A 15,765-nucleotide genomic window follows, 5' to 3' on the forward strand; every position below is an offset into this window, starting at 1 on the left:
ATCTTCAGAAAATTTCAAAAAAATAATTTATAGTTCAAGTATTTCGGTTTAAGTTTAAATTTTATTAAAATAATGATAATGTTATATTTATTTTGAAATTGATTGTTGAAACAAAATTTCGTCAAAACAACCTCTTTGTGGAAGCTAATTCATTTTGAAATATTAAAGGCTCTGCATGTGTAAACCATATGAATATTGATCTGTCCAAAAGAATGTCAATGTTTAATATAATTACACATACACTTATGATGGTAAACATGTGCTTGTTGTTCGATTTTTCATATGAATAACAAATATATGAATAACAAATCGACCCAAAAGAATTTTGTTATTTGAGATGATAATTATTATAAATATTTGATTGATGCTCCATAATATAAGTTAATATTTTGTCCCAAGATAAAACATTAATAGAATGCTCGATATCATGTTATGGGGTTTACGTTATTTAAATTTATTGCTTATTTTATATGGGTATTTGTTGAACATGTTTATTGTGGCTTTGTTCTTTGTTCAAATTTGACTCCTACGAATATTCATTCCTATATTAATTCTATTTCTATGCTAAATTACTAGAATTTCAAATCATGGCAAGAGAATTTACTGATAGTTTTCGGAGTCATGGATTTGGATCTTACGATAAGGGTTGACTCTCCTCCTGTCATTACGGATAAGAGTACTTTGATGAAAAGAGAGAGTTTGAAAGGTGGGTGAGGTCGAATCACATATGTATGATGATAATGAAAATGGTCATTCCGGAAATATTTAAGAGCACAATGTACAGCGACATTGCTTCGATTAAGGAATTCCTTAAGGACCTCGAGGTTTTCTTAGAGTGAAAAGTTTGAAATTTATGCACTCTTGGCAAGCCTGGTTTCAATAAGGTACAAGAGCAAAGGCAACAAAAATGAATACATTATAGAGATGTCTCATCTTGCTTCAAGATTGAAAGCACTGAAGCTTGACCTCTTTGAGGACTTACTAGTGCGTCTGGTTTTGATATATCTTCCTCCACATTTTAACCAGTTTAAGGTAAGCTATAACTATCTAAAAGAGACTTGGTATCTAAATGAGTTTATCTCACACTGTGTTCAGGAAGATGAAATGTTGAAGTAAGGTAAGACTGAAAGTGCTCGTTGTGTCTCTACCTGGAAAGATAAAAGAAAAAAAGAGAGGATAAGAAAGCTACAGATACAAAGCCTCGAAGAATCTTAGTGATTATCAAAGTTCTATATGACAGTAATGGACTTATTAAAAAGAAACACGCAAATTAAATTTATCCCCATGATTACTTATCACACTCTTTTAAAAACTGATAAAAATATAAATTAAGATAAAATACGTAAATGATAACTAATTGTTTTGTAAAAAACAATAAACACAAAAATATACATAGATTTTAAATATCACAAAAATTTAATATCACAAAAATTTAAGTTAGAATGACTCACGGATCAATTTTATGATAGGAGTCTCAAATCTGATCTGTCACATTCGAAGTCATACTTTTTATGTCTAGAATATTTTTTTCACTGTAAAAAATATTATCTTCTCATTAGATATGTTATGAAAATATATTATATGATATATGTTGATTTGAAAAAAAATTAATTTTATATCAAAAATATCTTTTTTTTTTAGATCAGATCGATCCCTAGAAAAATCTACTCTTCAAATATGATCAGAATAACGTCCTTGAACTTTTGAGTAAAATAAAATGGTGTATCACCAATTTCAAGAAATTGTCCCTATTTTGGCATGTGATCCCAATGACGTGAGGATATATGTAAGAACCAAATCAAATCCCCCAAAGTTCACAGAATACCATGACACTTTGAATACAAAGAATCAACCAAAAGAAAATAAAAGATTCATCTACAAGCGGACATAATACGAAGACTCGCTAGGAAACGAAATCTCATTTCCGGAGACCCCCACTCTTTTGGTGATTTTGCACAGTTGTTTGTGGCCAGCCACGTATCGTTATCCAAATTGAAAATGAAATTCTTTTATTTTTTAAAGGTTCTGATCTCTTTCTTTTTTTAAAAAAAAAAACATATAAAGCCAATTGAACTACTATTTCCCACAATTATATATAAAAAAATAAGTTCATCAAACAAATCGGATCGAACTTATAAATTAATTCACTTTGGTCGGTTATTTTATTCGAGCTCAAAATTTTGCTCATCTATCGGAAATTTCTATTTTCCGAATAAAATAACCGACTAAACTGAGTTAATATATATATGTATATGAATAAAATAACCTACAAAACTGAATTAATATATATATATATATATATATATATATATTAATGCAGGATTGCAAAGATAATTTCTTTAAAGGCAAAATAGTCGGAAGATACAACCAAAGTGCGAGGGAATTATGACCAATACACCGTTTTCAAAGTCAATTTTTAGTCTAACGCCATCCGCATTCGTTACCGTTATAACACCCACCACGCCAGCAAAAATCGTAGGGTCCACATGTCACATACACATTATATTAACACATCTATTCTACCACATTCATTTTAACATTAACACTCATTATTTGTAGGTCCCGCTGTCCACTCATTATTCTTATTTTACATTACATAAATTCAATTTCAAATTATTTACAAAATTTAAATTATTATTATTTTATATAAATAATAATATGTTTTTATTAATATTTTTAAAATTAAATAATCTTTATTTAATTATTAAAATACATTATTAAATTAAATAATATACATATAAATAAAATATTAATATATTTAATTAATATTTGGTCCACTCCATTTACTCTCTTTAAAAAAATAACAATAAAATATATATATCGAAAATGATACGCTACACCTTTGGTGTGTACTTCCTCGGGCGCCGCTGAGTTGGCGCCCACATGGCTCCAATTTTTTTTTTCCCAATGTCAAATACACAAAATCAGGAAAACAAATCTTTCTTCTCAAAAATAAACGATGGCTCCTATTTTTTTTTTCAATTGTCAATACACAAAATCTGGAAAACTAATATCTTCTTCTCAAAAAATAAGCGATCGACACTTACCCACCATTTCACCGCCCAATCTCCGCCTTAGGATCGATACTCATCCACCACCCGAACTCCGCCGTTCCAAGGTATGCATCGATTACCTTTTTTTTGTTGAACATATTTTTTTTATTAAATTAGAACAAAACATGACTAATTGGTGGAACACTTTCTCTCAAATTTTTATTATTTTTTGTCTCCTTTTATCATTTTTTTGTTTCACTTATTTCTTGGCCTTTTCATGCGAAAGCTTGCGTTTATTCAAAGAAAAGAAACCACGTGTTGTGCTGTTACTATGCAATGCGAAGTCTCTAGTGTAGTTTCATAGTTGGTGTAAGTTGGTGATAATTAAAGATTGAATTCAGAGATTTGGTGTGCATTTTTGTGGCAAGTTTAAATATTTAGGGAATCCAGAATTTTTTTTTAATCTTTAGCAGATACTGTCAAGCTAGATCAGTCCCGACGGTAATACACTTTCATTGTTTTTTTAGAGTGTTTTTATGTATTTGATTGCACAAATTTATTTACTTATATCTTAATTTAAACTCGATGATTGAGATTAAAACAATACAACAAAAATTTTTTTTGAATAACTACAATAAAATGTTCGTCAAATTATTTTAAAGTTTCATATTTCCCAGTAATGGAAGTAAATACCAGTGATGATCAACAATTCATTCCCCAAGTTGCAGACGATCGAAAGCCAAAAATTGGGATGGAATTCGTATAATTAGATGATGCATTTTTGTTCTATAATCAACACGCACGAAAAGCAGGATTTAGCGCAAGAATAAGCAACAGCAAAAAAAATAAGTTAACAAATGAAGTTGTTTGGAAGAAATTTGTACGCTTTAAAGAAGGGCGTACATACGAAATACGGTCGAATAAACAAGAAAAAGGTTATCCACCGAAAAATGAAAGAGCTCGCGGCGAAGTTAAAACTAGATGTAAGTTAAAGATTTCAATTGTCAAGAAACAAACTGGTCCTAATTGGATTGTCAGTACATTCATGGAAAGTCATAATCATCCACTCTCGACTCCTTCGAAGGTGCATTTACTACGCTCACATCGTAATGTTTCGGCATCAAAGAAAGCATTGACTCAACAGGTTTCAGAAGCCAATGTGCCAACTTGTCAACAAATGCGATTATTGGAAATAGAGTATGGAGGGCCCGAGCATGTAGGTTGCACTGAAAGAGATATTAGAAACTTTGAGAAAAAGCTAAGAAATGAACAAAAAGTTATTGATGCCGAAACACTGATTGAGTTCTTTGCATCTGAGAAAGACAAGAATTCCTCTATTTTCTTTGATTACGAGACTTATTCAGATAAAAGATTTAGCATGTGTTTTTGGGCAAATCATGTGTCAAGGAGTGCAAACAGTGTATTTGGTGATGTTGTGGTGTTTGATACGACGTATAACACTAATAAATATGGTATGATTTTCGCACCATTTGTAGGAGTTAATCATCATCATCAGACAATTGTGTTTGATTGCGGTTTTTTAACTGACGAGAAAACACAATCTTTTGTTTGGTTGTTTAACAAGTTCATAGAAGCAATGCCTAAAGGTGCACCAATCGTGATAATTACTGACCAAGATCCTGCTATGTCGAAAGCCATTGCACAAGTTTTCCCTAAAACAGTGCATCGATATTGTTTGTGGCACATATTGAACAAATTCCCAGATAAATTAAGCCTTATGACTTTTCGTGACTACTATCGAAGCATAAAGAATGTCATTCAAAATTCCACAACACCTGATGAATTTGAGAAGTCGTTGGAAGATGTTATCAAGTTTGCTAACTTGGAGCAAAATGATTGATTGTCATTGATGTATGAATTGCAACAGAAGTGGGTGCCGATATATTTTAACCATATATTTTGTGCTGGAATGTCAAGTAGTCAAAGATCTGAAACTTCACACGCATTTTTCAAGAGGTATGTCTCTAATAAGAATTCATTGATGGATTTTATCACCCGTTTCAATAGGGCACTCCGACACCAAAGGCACAATGAGTTAGTTGCTGACTATATTGATATGAATGAGCATCCCAAGATCAAGACAAACTGGCCAATGGCAGCTCTAATGGTTAAGGTGTATACGAAAAAAAAATATGTGGAATTTCAAAGTGAAATGTGTGAGAGTCATGGTTATTACGTGCAACAAGTATCTGTAGGAGTTGAATTAGTGGTTTACAATGTGATGAATTTTCAAACTTGTTCTTCCTCCAAATCAAGGACGCTCACACATAATAAACAGTTGGATTATATATCATGTAGTTGTATGAAATTTGAGTTTGAGGGCATACCATGCAGACGTATGTTAGCTTTTTTCGTATCAACCAAGTGTTTCAATTGCCTGATAAGTATATACTCAAACGGTGGACACGAGATGCAAAGGTTGGAGCAATATATGCTATGGCTGAGCAAAATGTCATCGACGATCCAAAAATGTGTTTGATGTCAAGACACTCGAGGTTATCCTATAAAGCTTCTGTAGTAATTGATGATGCATCATTGACTGATGAAGGAACAAACTTCTTCGATGAACAATTAGATTATATTTTTAAAAAAATTAAAGAGATTAACATTAGCAGAACATTCAACAATGGAAGTTAAAAAAAGAATATCATGGATGGAGTCTATGGTATTACCGATCCTTCTGAAGTAAGAACAAAAGGATGTGGGAAGATGTTGAAATCATCAAAAGAGAAGTCAACCTCAAAGACCAGGCTATGTCGTGGATGCGGACATCGACGTGTGTCACATGACAAGCGCAACTGTCGAAATTTGCATGACAGGTATATGTTGATTAATTTTGTGTTTGTTTTATAATATTTTTACAAACCAATTAATATCATTAATTTTTTTTGTAAATATGACTATTTATCAATTACCAGATCAATTGTAGATGATCGTCATGACAATGATGACAACACAAATGAAGAAGATTTTGCATCGATGAATGATACTTGAAATGCTTCATCTTTTTTAAACAAAAGTTTCGCATTAAAAGATTGACATTTATAATTGTCTTTATTATTGCAGGTTCTAACAACATGTGGACAACTGGGATATTTTTGGACGAATAAATTCATTTATGTGTCATGTTGTAGATGACTAGTTATTTTTAGTGCATTTTTTTCATTCAATTCCAACGATGAGATGGATAAGTTCTTTACTATTTGGCCTTTGTTTAGTTATTTGATTTTCAGAATTGTTTTTCTATTCTATTGATTAGTTTGGGTTGTTTGGTTATTTTTAACAGCTTTAGTTAATAAGGATGTTGTGTGATGGATACACAAAGCTGTAATAAATTTATTCATGATTTTCTTGACAAAAAATTTTCAATGATGAGCTTTGTTAATCTAATTGTGGTTTTATTTTCTTTCAACTATGGGTATGTTATTTATGTATTGATAGATGTCTGTTGAGTACTTAAACAAACTTTTTTTTCAGATTAGTTTTCACTTATTCTTGGTCTGGTTCAGTTGGATGACATATATTGTATTGCGTTTATATAGTTATTATGATCTTTCATAATGTCTGATCAAGCAAATTTTATATAGTTATAATATGACATGATATTTTGTATATATTTCTTTATATGTTTACATGTATAGGTAATAACCATTAAAGGAAGATGAATGAATCAACTAAACAAGCTCTTCATTACGTTCTGTAAATGCTGAACAAAATCCAAATACTGTTTATATCAAGAATCTTTAAGCTTTTTGTTTCATATTAATGACTTGTAGAAGAAAAAGGAATATCAATGCTAATAAAAAAAAAACAAAATGATTGATAACTAGCTGATAATAGATGTAGATGACATTCCACCTGTCAGATAGTTTCTTATTTGTCTCTATATTGAAATGGGACTCAACAAAATTATAAGATGAGTATCCACACTTGCTATCAAAAGAATTTATAGACGACAGCTTAAACATCTCTGAATCACTATCAGATTCACTTTCAAAAGAATCATATGAACTCGAGAAGAAGACTGTCTTTGCGGTTGGGATGAGAACAGTTGTCATGTTTTGTTTGAATATATCTGGCTGCTTTCCATGCTTTGAAATTGCTGTTATAATTTGCATAATCCGATGGTTTCCTGGCATGGTCAACTTGAAGATCATGCTAATTCTTCACAACTAAAGAATCTGGATTCTCGAGAAATTTCAGTAACATGGTCTTGCTAGAATCTAGCGAAACTAAGGTGCCATTCATCTCTTTCAAATGCTGAATTTTTTCATCAGCAGAAAGATGTTTTGCATCCATTAACTTCTGATGGCTGAGTACTTTTTCAGGTTTCATAAGCATTGAGCTCGCTCCATCGGACTTTTGTTGTTTGATCGCCCATCATAGAGTAGGGTATTCTTTTGGGCTTTAGTTAAAAGATTTTTTGGCTGATGGTTTTCTGAAAACCATTTCTGTTGTCTATGAACATGACTGGGGAACGACAGCCTTTCAAGGCCCATCAATTTTGCAATAATACTTGGCGAACGTCTCTTTGGTTCAACTTATTTAGCTAGTTCACATGCCAGTAACTTCTTCATCGGCGTTCCAGTGGCTTTTCCTGAAGTGCTTTGGCCAAATTCCAACACAAATGGATGGGGAAAAGTTTAATTAGCAAGTTTTAGAACCATGGCAGCATCTAAGCAAAATAGCAAATGATTTTCCTAATTTCTTACTGTTAAATCATAGAGATTAAAGAAAAGATAAACTCGCCATATCATTCTTGGTGCTTCCATCAATATAAACACGAGAATACATAGACAATATTGAGCAGTCCTTATGCTTCTGCATCTGCATCTGCCCATTTCCTGTAAAGAATACAAATTACTCAGCCATCAAACCCACAAAAGGTTACCAAAAAGTAACAAAAAAGCATAATAACCATTAAAAGTCATAGTGAAATTCGTCTGGGAAAGATCTTTATATGTTCAGATATCGATTCCTGATAGAATGATTTTTTTTTTGCTTCAATTGATAGATTTAGTAAAGTTTCCCTGGAGAAAAGACATGGCACAACAATTATAACTTATCTTGAGTAGAGAACTCCACGGAGGAACAAAAAATGCTAATAAAACCAGAGTGATTATCCCACTTCATAACTCTTGCAAACAAAATATATTTTAGACACAACATGAATAAAACCAATATTCATCTCAATCTCATTCACTAAATTCGCGCATCATCGGGACCCTGAGAGTGAAAATTTCGGGTTTTTTTATTTAAGCTTCTCTTTGTGCGCAACAGGACAAAGGAGAAACTGTTCAACTTCGTCGTCCTCCGACTTTATACATGAAAGCTAAAAACTTACACCTCATCCAAGAAGTAGTGTTGCGTTTATATCATTTTCCTTCTGTACTTGCACAGCATATCAAAGCACCGGATATACTAACCACATGAAATTTGGAGATCAGCCATGTTTTGCCGTAATTAATTCAATAAAAAGAAATCTGTTCAACAAATAAACAAAAAGAGAGGTAAGCGGTGCATACCTTGGTATGACGGAGATTGGAAAACTTTGGCGGAGATCGGGTGGTGGATGAGTATCGATCCTAAGGCGGAGATTGGGCGGTGAAGTGGTGGGTAAGTGTCGATCGCTTATTTTTTGAGAAGAAGATATTAGTTTTCCAGATTTTGTGTATTGACAATTGAAAAAAAAAAAGGAGCCATCGTTTATTTTTGAGAAGAAAGATTTGTTTCCCTAATTTTGTGTATTGACAATGGAAAAAAAATTGGAGCCATGTGGGTGCCAACTCAGCGGTGCCCAAGGAAGTACACACCAAAAGTGTGTAGGGTATCATTTTCGATATATATATATATATATATATATAAAGTAATGTGGGCTTTCAAACATTTGAACGCCCACATTACATGGCAGATGGTGTTCAAACACATTGAACACCAATGTGGGTGCCCTAATAAGGCTTAAAATAGGTTGTACTTTTCCTTAAAAGTCGTCCAAAACCTCCAAAATAGGACATTATTGTCAAGTCCGAAATGGATCGAACGGGGAAAACATGGGCCATTTTTCGTGGCAAAATTCAACAATATTGTCCTCCAACTTCAGATATTTATTATTTTCATTCTTTTTGTTTTTCGAATTCTTGAATAAAATTCAAATGCAAACGAGGGAGTGCTTAAAAGCAATCGCTACAAACTTGAATTAAAAATTAATTTACTCAAATCCAAATGCAACTAAACAAATTTATACACATAAAAAATTCGTACTTCAAAATTTTTAAACTTAATCAGTAATAACTTATTTTGCATTAATTTGTAAGTTCACTATGCAAAAAAATTTTGAGAACTGACATGAGAGGCTACCATCAACCCGTTCTTCACGAGTGATATTATTATGACACAACTGTTTTTATAAGATCGTTGATACTCACGGGAAATTTAGGGTCCGATTCCAGCAAATGTCACTATTCCAGACGCAGGCTTCGAATTTGCCCAGAGCCTGAAATCACGTAAAATACCGTTAGAATGGGGCCGGGAGGGTGTCCCGGTGTAACCCCTCCGACGCTCAAGTCAGAGACTGAGGATATATGGGGGAAGCAGCTAAGGGTGTTGTTGAAAAACAATGTAGTGAATATTTCAATTGAACACTCAAACCTGGTATTTATAGGAGAGTACATGGGCCCGTGATGGGCCTTCCACCTTTGTTGGGGATGGGCCAGGGGTCCCACATTTGGTTTGGGCCTAACCTAGTGGGCCCATCAATGGGATATCACGAATCTCTCCCTCCTAAGTCGAACTGAATCGCAGGTTCAAAGTTCGATTAATTGTGTTGTCCTCGGTATGCGACATGTGAGTTGTGCATTTTCTCCCTGCTGTTCGTCAGTCTCCAGGGATTTGGAAACAACTTAAATAAAATTCCTCCTCTGAAGAGCTAGACCTGATATGGGCCTCCCCTGTAAATAAGGGTCGTCTTCTAGCTTCATTCTCATTTCTCCCATTTCATCCTCAGCTCCACACCATCTCGCCCATGCCTACACATCACTAGCCTGCACCTCCCTGCCAAGCCCTTGTCTCTTACCCTCGCCCATACACCATCTTACCAACAGCTGCAAGCCCTCGCCACCTCGCCTTCGCCTCCAATGCCTCTCGCCCGCACGCCCTCCTTGTGCAGCACCTTGCCTGCCCCCGTCTTCCAACCCCGTCCCTCGCCCCCTAGACAGCCCTCGCCCTCGCCCTCGCCCTGACTGCCCCTCACCGTGCACGCCTCACGCCTAGCACTGCCCCACCCTCGCCTCGCCCTGCAGGCCTGCACACACTCGCCCATACCAACGGCCTCACCGTGCGCTTGTCCCTATCAGCTCGCCCCTACTAGCTCTCGTGCTCGCCCCTACCAGCTCGCCCAAGAACAATCTCGTGCTCGCCCAACCACCACCGCCACGCTCGCCACTCGAGCGCTCGCCCATCACACCCTCGTGCTCGCCCAACACAGCCCCACCCTCGCCTCGCCAGCACACACTTGCCCCTACCAACTCTTGCCTCACCGTGCGCTCACCCCTACCAGCTCTCGTGCTCGCCCAACCACCAGCGCCACTCGAGCGCTCGCTCATCACTTGGAGAATTTTATTGCAGCGATCGATCCCCGTAATTTTCATAGCGGCAAACGTCGTTCGTTATCGACAAACAAAATATTTTTTTCTAACACGGTTTGCCCTCGTCACCCCTATCTTCAAGGTCCTCTACTAAGCTTTTGAGGAAAATCATTTAAAATAGTCCTTAGCAGGAAAAATAGAACTTCAACCTCCTCACCCTCTAACTTCACCGCTAGGCGATGCCTTAGCAAGAAAATAAAACTCTCATCTCATCATCTCATAACTTCTCTGCTAAGCTGGGCCTTAGCAGGAGAAATCAAACTTCAACCTACTCACCCTCTGGCTCCTCTGCTAGGCGATGCTTGAGCAGAAAAATAAAACTTTCACCTCCTCACCCTGTGACTCCTCTGCTAGGTGATGCCTCAGCAGGAAAATAAAATTTAATTTCCAACTCCTCACTCTCTGACTGCTCTGCTAGGCGATATCTCAGCATGAAAATAAAAGTTTCACCTCCTCATCCCAGTCTCCACTGCTAGGCGATGCCTTAACAGGAAAATAAATGTTTCACCTCCTCACCCCTGACTCCTGTACTAGGCTCAGCCCAAGTAGGTAAATTTAAATTTTATCCTCCACTCTACTCCTCTACTAGGCGATGTCTCAGTAGGAAAATTTAAAGATGTCTTTACTCCACTCTGCTCCTCTACTAGGCGACGCCATAGTAGGAAAATTTTAATTTTCTCTGTTGGAACATTCCATATTCGCAAAAATTTGATTTTGATGTTAACAAAACTATTTATTGTATTTTTAACATATTTACTCATGTGTGAAGTTGCAAACACAATAAGCAAACTGAAACTGAATTATGCACAAACTGAATTTCTGGCAATCTTCGGTGTTTTGATAATATCTCTCAACTGGATGATCCAAATGGCAATTTTAAACTTGATTGATTAGAAAACTCAATCTGTAACAAGTCGTATTTCACGTCAGTTGGGCAACATCGGATGTTATCATGGTCTAACTGATCGCTGAATTACCAAACTGATCACACGAAAATAGCAATCCGTTGAGTTTGAGTAGCTGCGGTATTTTGGTCATATCTCTCAGCTCGATTATCGAAATGAATCGATTCAGTATGCGTTGGAACGATAAGACAAAGATCTACAAATCATCTTCAGAAGTCAAAGTCTGAATCGAAGCTTAAGATGCTGATAAATGACGATGAAGCTATTGGTTCTGCACAAATTGAAATCAGTTAGGCTGATTTCAGCACACCAGCTGAAACTGAACTGAACTGAACCAGCTGCTGACCAGCTGAACTGAACTGAACCAGATGTTGACCAACTGAACTAAACTGAACCAGCTGCTGACCAGTTGAACTGAACGACCAGTTGAGTTGACCAGAGTTGACCGTCGGGAAAATGTCCAGCAAGGCGAATTTGACCGTTGCAATTCCAGAAACAGTACAGAAACTTTTCAAACGACCGTATTCTTGTGTCTAATGTATATATCATTGTTGGAACCTATAAATACAACATGTTGAAGATCAAACAAGAGCTTTGGAAGAGGATTCAAACCATGAGCAGTTAGCATGAAGAAATCAGTTAGTTGAGAGCACAAGCCCTTGTGTGAGGATACATTTGAGATGTACACTGTAAAGGATAAATTTCTCACACACAATCACTCACACTTATACAAGAGAGTTGAACTTCAAAGTTTAGTTGAGTGAGTCTTCACACAAAGACGTAAAACAATTTGTTTGTAGTCTTTGCATATGAGACATTAAACAATATGTTGATTGTGAGGTACTGCCTACAAACTTAAGTGCTAGGAGTTCATTTTAGGCAGTGGTTAAGTCCTAGTTGAGTGGGTTTGTACAAAGAGTTGTATAAATCAAAGTCTTCTAGTGAATCCTTTCCATGGGGAAGAAGGGGTGACGTAGGAGCATTTGAAGTCTCCAAACATCCATAAACAAATTCGTGTCTATTTGTTTATTGCATTTATTTATCATTTCAATTATTTTAAGGATGCATTGTTGAAGCATTTTATGTGTTCTTCAAATACAAAATTATTGCATACCAAGTGTTTGATAAAATGCGTCAACCAAAATATTTTTTACTCATTCAACTTGCATTTATTTTAAATGCTTTAAAAAATATTTAATCGGTTTCTACGAAGGATTATTTCGAGTGTCTTCCGCTTAGCTTTAAAACCAAACTCGATCTAATTCATCAGTGTTCAATGTTTCAAGAATCGAGCTATTGTAGCTCATCGATGATCCCACCATCGATCCTAACATTCTCCTTCCCAACTCTGCTATTCAATTAGGAGATGTCTTACTAGGAAAATAAAATTTTTCTCCTCTACTAGGCGATGCCTTGGTAGAAAAATAAAATTTTATTTTTCTTCTTCCCAACTCTGCTCCTCTACTAGGCGATGCCTTAGTAAGAAAATAAAATTTTTCTCCCCAACTCTGCTTCTCTACTAGGTGATAACTTAATAGGAAAATAAAATTTATCTCCTCCACTCTGCTCCTCTACTATGCGATGCCTTAATAGGAAACTAAATTTTTCTCCTCCACTCTGCTCCTCTACTAGGCGATGCCTTAGTAGGAAAATAAAATTTTTCTTCTCCACTATGTTCCTCTGCTAGGCGATAACTTAGTAGGAAAAATAAAATTTTTCTCCTCGACTCTGCTCCTCTGCTAGGCGATGCCTTAGTAGGAAAATAAAATTTTTCTCCATCACTCTGCTCCTCTACTAGGCGATGTCTTAGTAGGAAAAATTTCATTTTTCTCCTTCCCAACTCCGCTCCTCTACTAGGCGATACCTTAATAGGAAAATAAAATTTATTTCCTCCACTCTGCTCCTCTACTAGGCGATGTCATAGTAGGAAAATTTTAATTTTCACCTTCCCAACTCTACTCTTCTACTAGGCGATGCCTTAGTAGGAAAATTTTCATTTTTCTCCTTCCCAACTCTGCTCTTCTACTAGTTTCTCCTTTCCAACTCTGCTCGTCTACTAGGCGATGCCTTAGTAGGAAAATAAAGTTTTCTCACTTTCATAATACAACCACATTCATGAACTGAAAAGAAGAACTTGATTTTATTGAATTACATTTGTTTACATGAGCAAATTCAAAGATGAAATACATCAACGATAAAATTCAGAATGATATTTCTTGAGGTGGTAAGTTTTCCAGGGCCTCTTTGAAGCCTTGCCTTGAGCATTCTCCAAGTAGTAAGCTCCAGAATTAAATTTCCCAATCACTCTGAAAAGACCCCGCCACTCTAGGTCCAACTTTCCCCTCTACTCTTCAAGTACCATCAATAGGACCAAGTCACCCACTTCTTCCTCTCCTAATCTTGTTAACGTCCACACGTGCCCTTTTTCCCTCGTCCCTCACTACCCCTTCATAACAGCGACGCGCGACTTTTTGGCCCCCGCACAAGACTCAAACTCCTTTTCCCACAGGGAACTTAAGCTTCTGATGATAAGTGGAAGCTACGGCTCTAAAATCCTTCAGGGATGGCCGTCCTAGAATTACGTTATACGCTGACGGGGTATCCACCACGGTGAAGGCTATCATTTTTGTTACCCGCCGAGGATCGGTCCCCAAGAATAGGGGAAGAAAAATCTGACCCAAAGGCGGAATGGCTTGTCCTGCAAACCCATACAGCGGGGTGGAGACCGGCTCAAACTCAAATCCTTCCACCTTCATTTGATCCAACGTGCTCTTGAACAAGACGTTTACGGAGCTTCCATTATCAATAAATATCCTCGTCACATCATAATTGGCAATGGTGGTCGTCACCACCAAGGCATCGTTATGTGGAGTCACAACGCCTCGGAGGTCTTCCGGCCCAAAGCTGATGACGGGGTCTTGTGGTAAGTCTGTACCCCTAGATATCTCAAAGTTCTCCAACATTCTCCCATGTGCCTTCCGGGCTCGCCCAGAGTCTCCATTCGTAACACCCCCCGAGATCATTGAATCATTCCTCTCGTAGGGTGGTTATCCTCATTCATTCCCCTCCTCGGTTCGACGGGCTCCTGAGGGACATCTTGACCTCGACCTTCTCCTATCTGCTCCCCGACCCTCTGATTTATCCGTGGAGGGCCTTGACCACGCCTAGGGAACGGACGAGACCTCTGTCCCCGGATGAGGATCCTTCTCGTCTGTCCCGCGAAGGCAATCTAGCACTGCTCTCAACCCTTTGCGACTTCTCCCACCTCCCCTCCGGCTCCCTCACCTCTATCACCTTGTCACTACTCCTATCGAGAGGAATATGAGATGAGAATTGTCCTCTGCCGCTAGCTTTATCCTCCTCCCTCTCGCCCGCACATCTCTTTCGATCTCCTCTTTCCGCTCCCTCAACTCTACTTCCCCCAGGCCGCTGCTCCATCCTCTTATGCCGCTGGGCATCTTCTAGATTTACATATTTTTCCGCCCGAGATAACAGATCATCATAACTTGATGGAGATATCTTGACCAACGATTTAAAGAACTCCCCTCCCATTCAGTCCTTGCGTAAAGGCACTTATCATGATGTCAGACGAAGCATCTGGTATATCCAATGCTGCATCATTGAAATGCTGGATAAATTCACACAGAGTTTCAGTTTCTTGCTGCTTCATCACAAACAAGCTCAAATAATTTCTTTGATGACTCTTGTTGCTAGCGAATCTGTGCAAGAAAGCAGTGGAAAAATCCTCGAAAGATCGTAGGGAGTTGGGCTGCAAGGTGTTAAACCATTATTGGGCTGACCTCACCAACGTGCCCAGCTTACACTTAACTACATCTGAATACTAATGCAACAGAGCTGCGTTCTCAAATCTCCCCAAGTGTTCTTCGGGGTCAGTATGTTCGTCATATTCTCCCACGTTTGACTATCGGAAATTTGGAGGAAGCCCTTCTTCTAAAATGAAAAGTGATAAATGACTTTCTCTCTTGGGTGCCCGCGCTCTGCTTCCCAACTTCTGCCTCAACATCCATATTTCCTTCCACATATCTCCCACCTACATATTCTCCTTGCTGGGGAGGGGCTGTGTCTCTTCAACCCTTGTTTGATGGCCTTCAGCATTTTTCTCTCGCACATGGCGAGTGGCCTGTTCTTCAGCAAACATAGATTCCTGGCTCTTTTTCATGGCCTCGTCTACTGTTTGGGTAA

At 37.3% G+C, this 15,765-nt stretch overlaps 2 long non-coding RNA genes across 2 annotated transcripts; one reads left to right on the plus strand and one right to left on the minus strand.

Annotated features, from left to right (window-relative positions):
* The first annotated feature begins 2,873 nt into the window (after positions 1–2,873).
* On the plus strand, positions 2,874–6,281 carry LOC142529713 (uncharacterized). Its single transcript, XR_012815947.1, has 2 exons — positions 2,874–3,118; positions 5,933–6,281. It is a non-coding gene; the product is annotated as an uncharacterized LOC142529713 (long non-coding RNA).
* Positions 6,282–6,798: 517 nt separating this feature from the next.
* Positions 6,799–8,795, minus strand: LOC142529290 (uncharacterized). Its single transcript, XR_012815870.1, has 3 exons — positions 8,540–8,795; positions 8,359–8,435; positions 6,799–7,858 (listed from the first exon to the last, which is right to left on the minus strand). It is a non-coding gene; the product is annotated as an uncharacterized LOC142529290 (long non-coding RNA).
* Between the last annotated feature and the right edge of the window lie 6,970 nt (positions 8,796–15,765).

The sequence above is a fragment of the Primulina tabacum genome, chromosome 16 (genome assembly GCF_025594145.1).
Source record: "Primulina tabacum isolate GXHZ01 chromosome 16, ASM2559414v2, whole genome shotgun sequence".
NCBI lineage: Eukaryota > Viridiplantae > Streptophyta > Magnoliopsida > Lamiales > Gesneriaceae > Primulina > Primulina tabacum.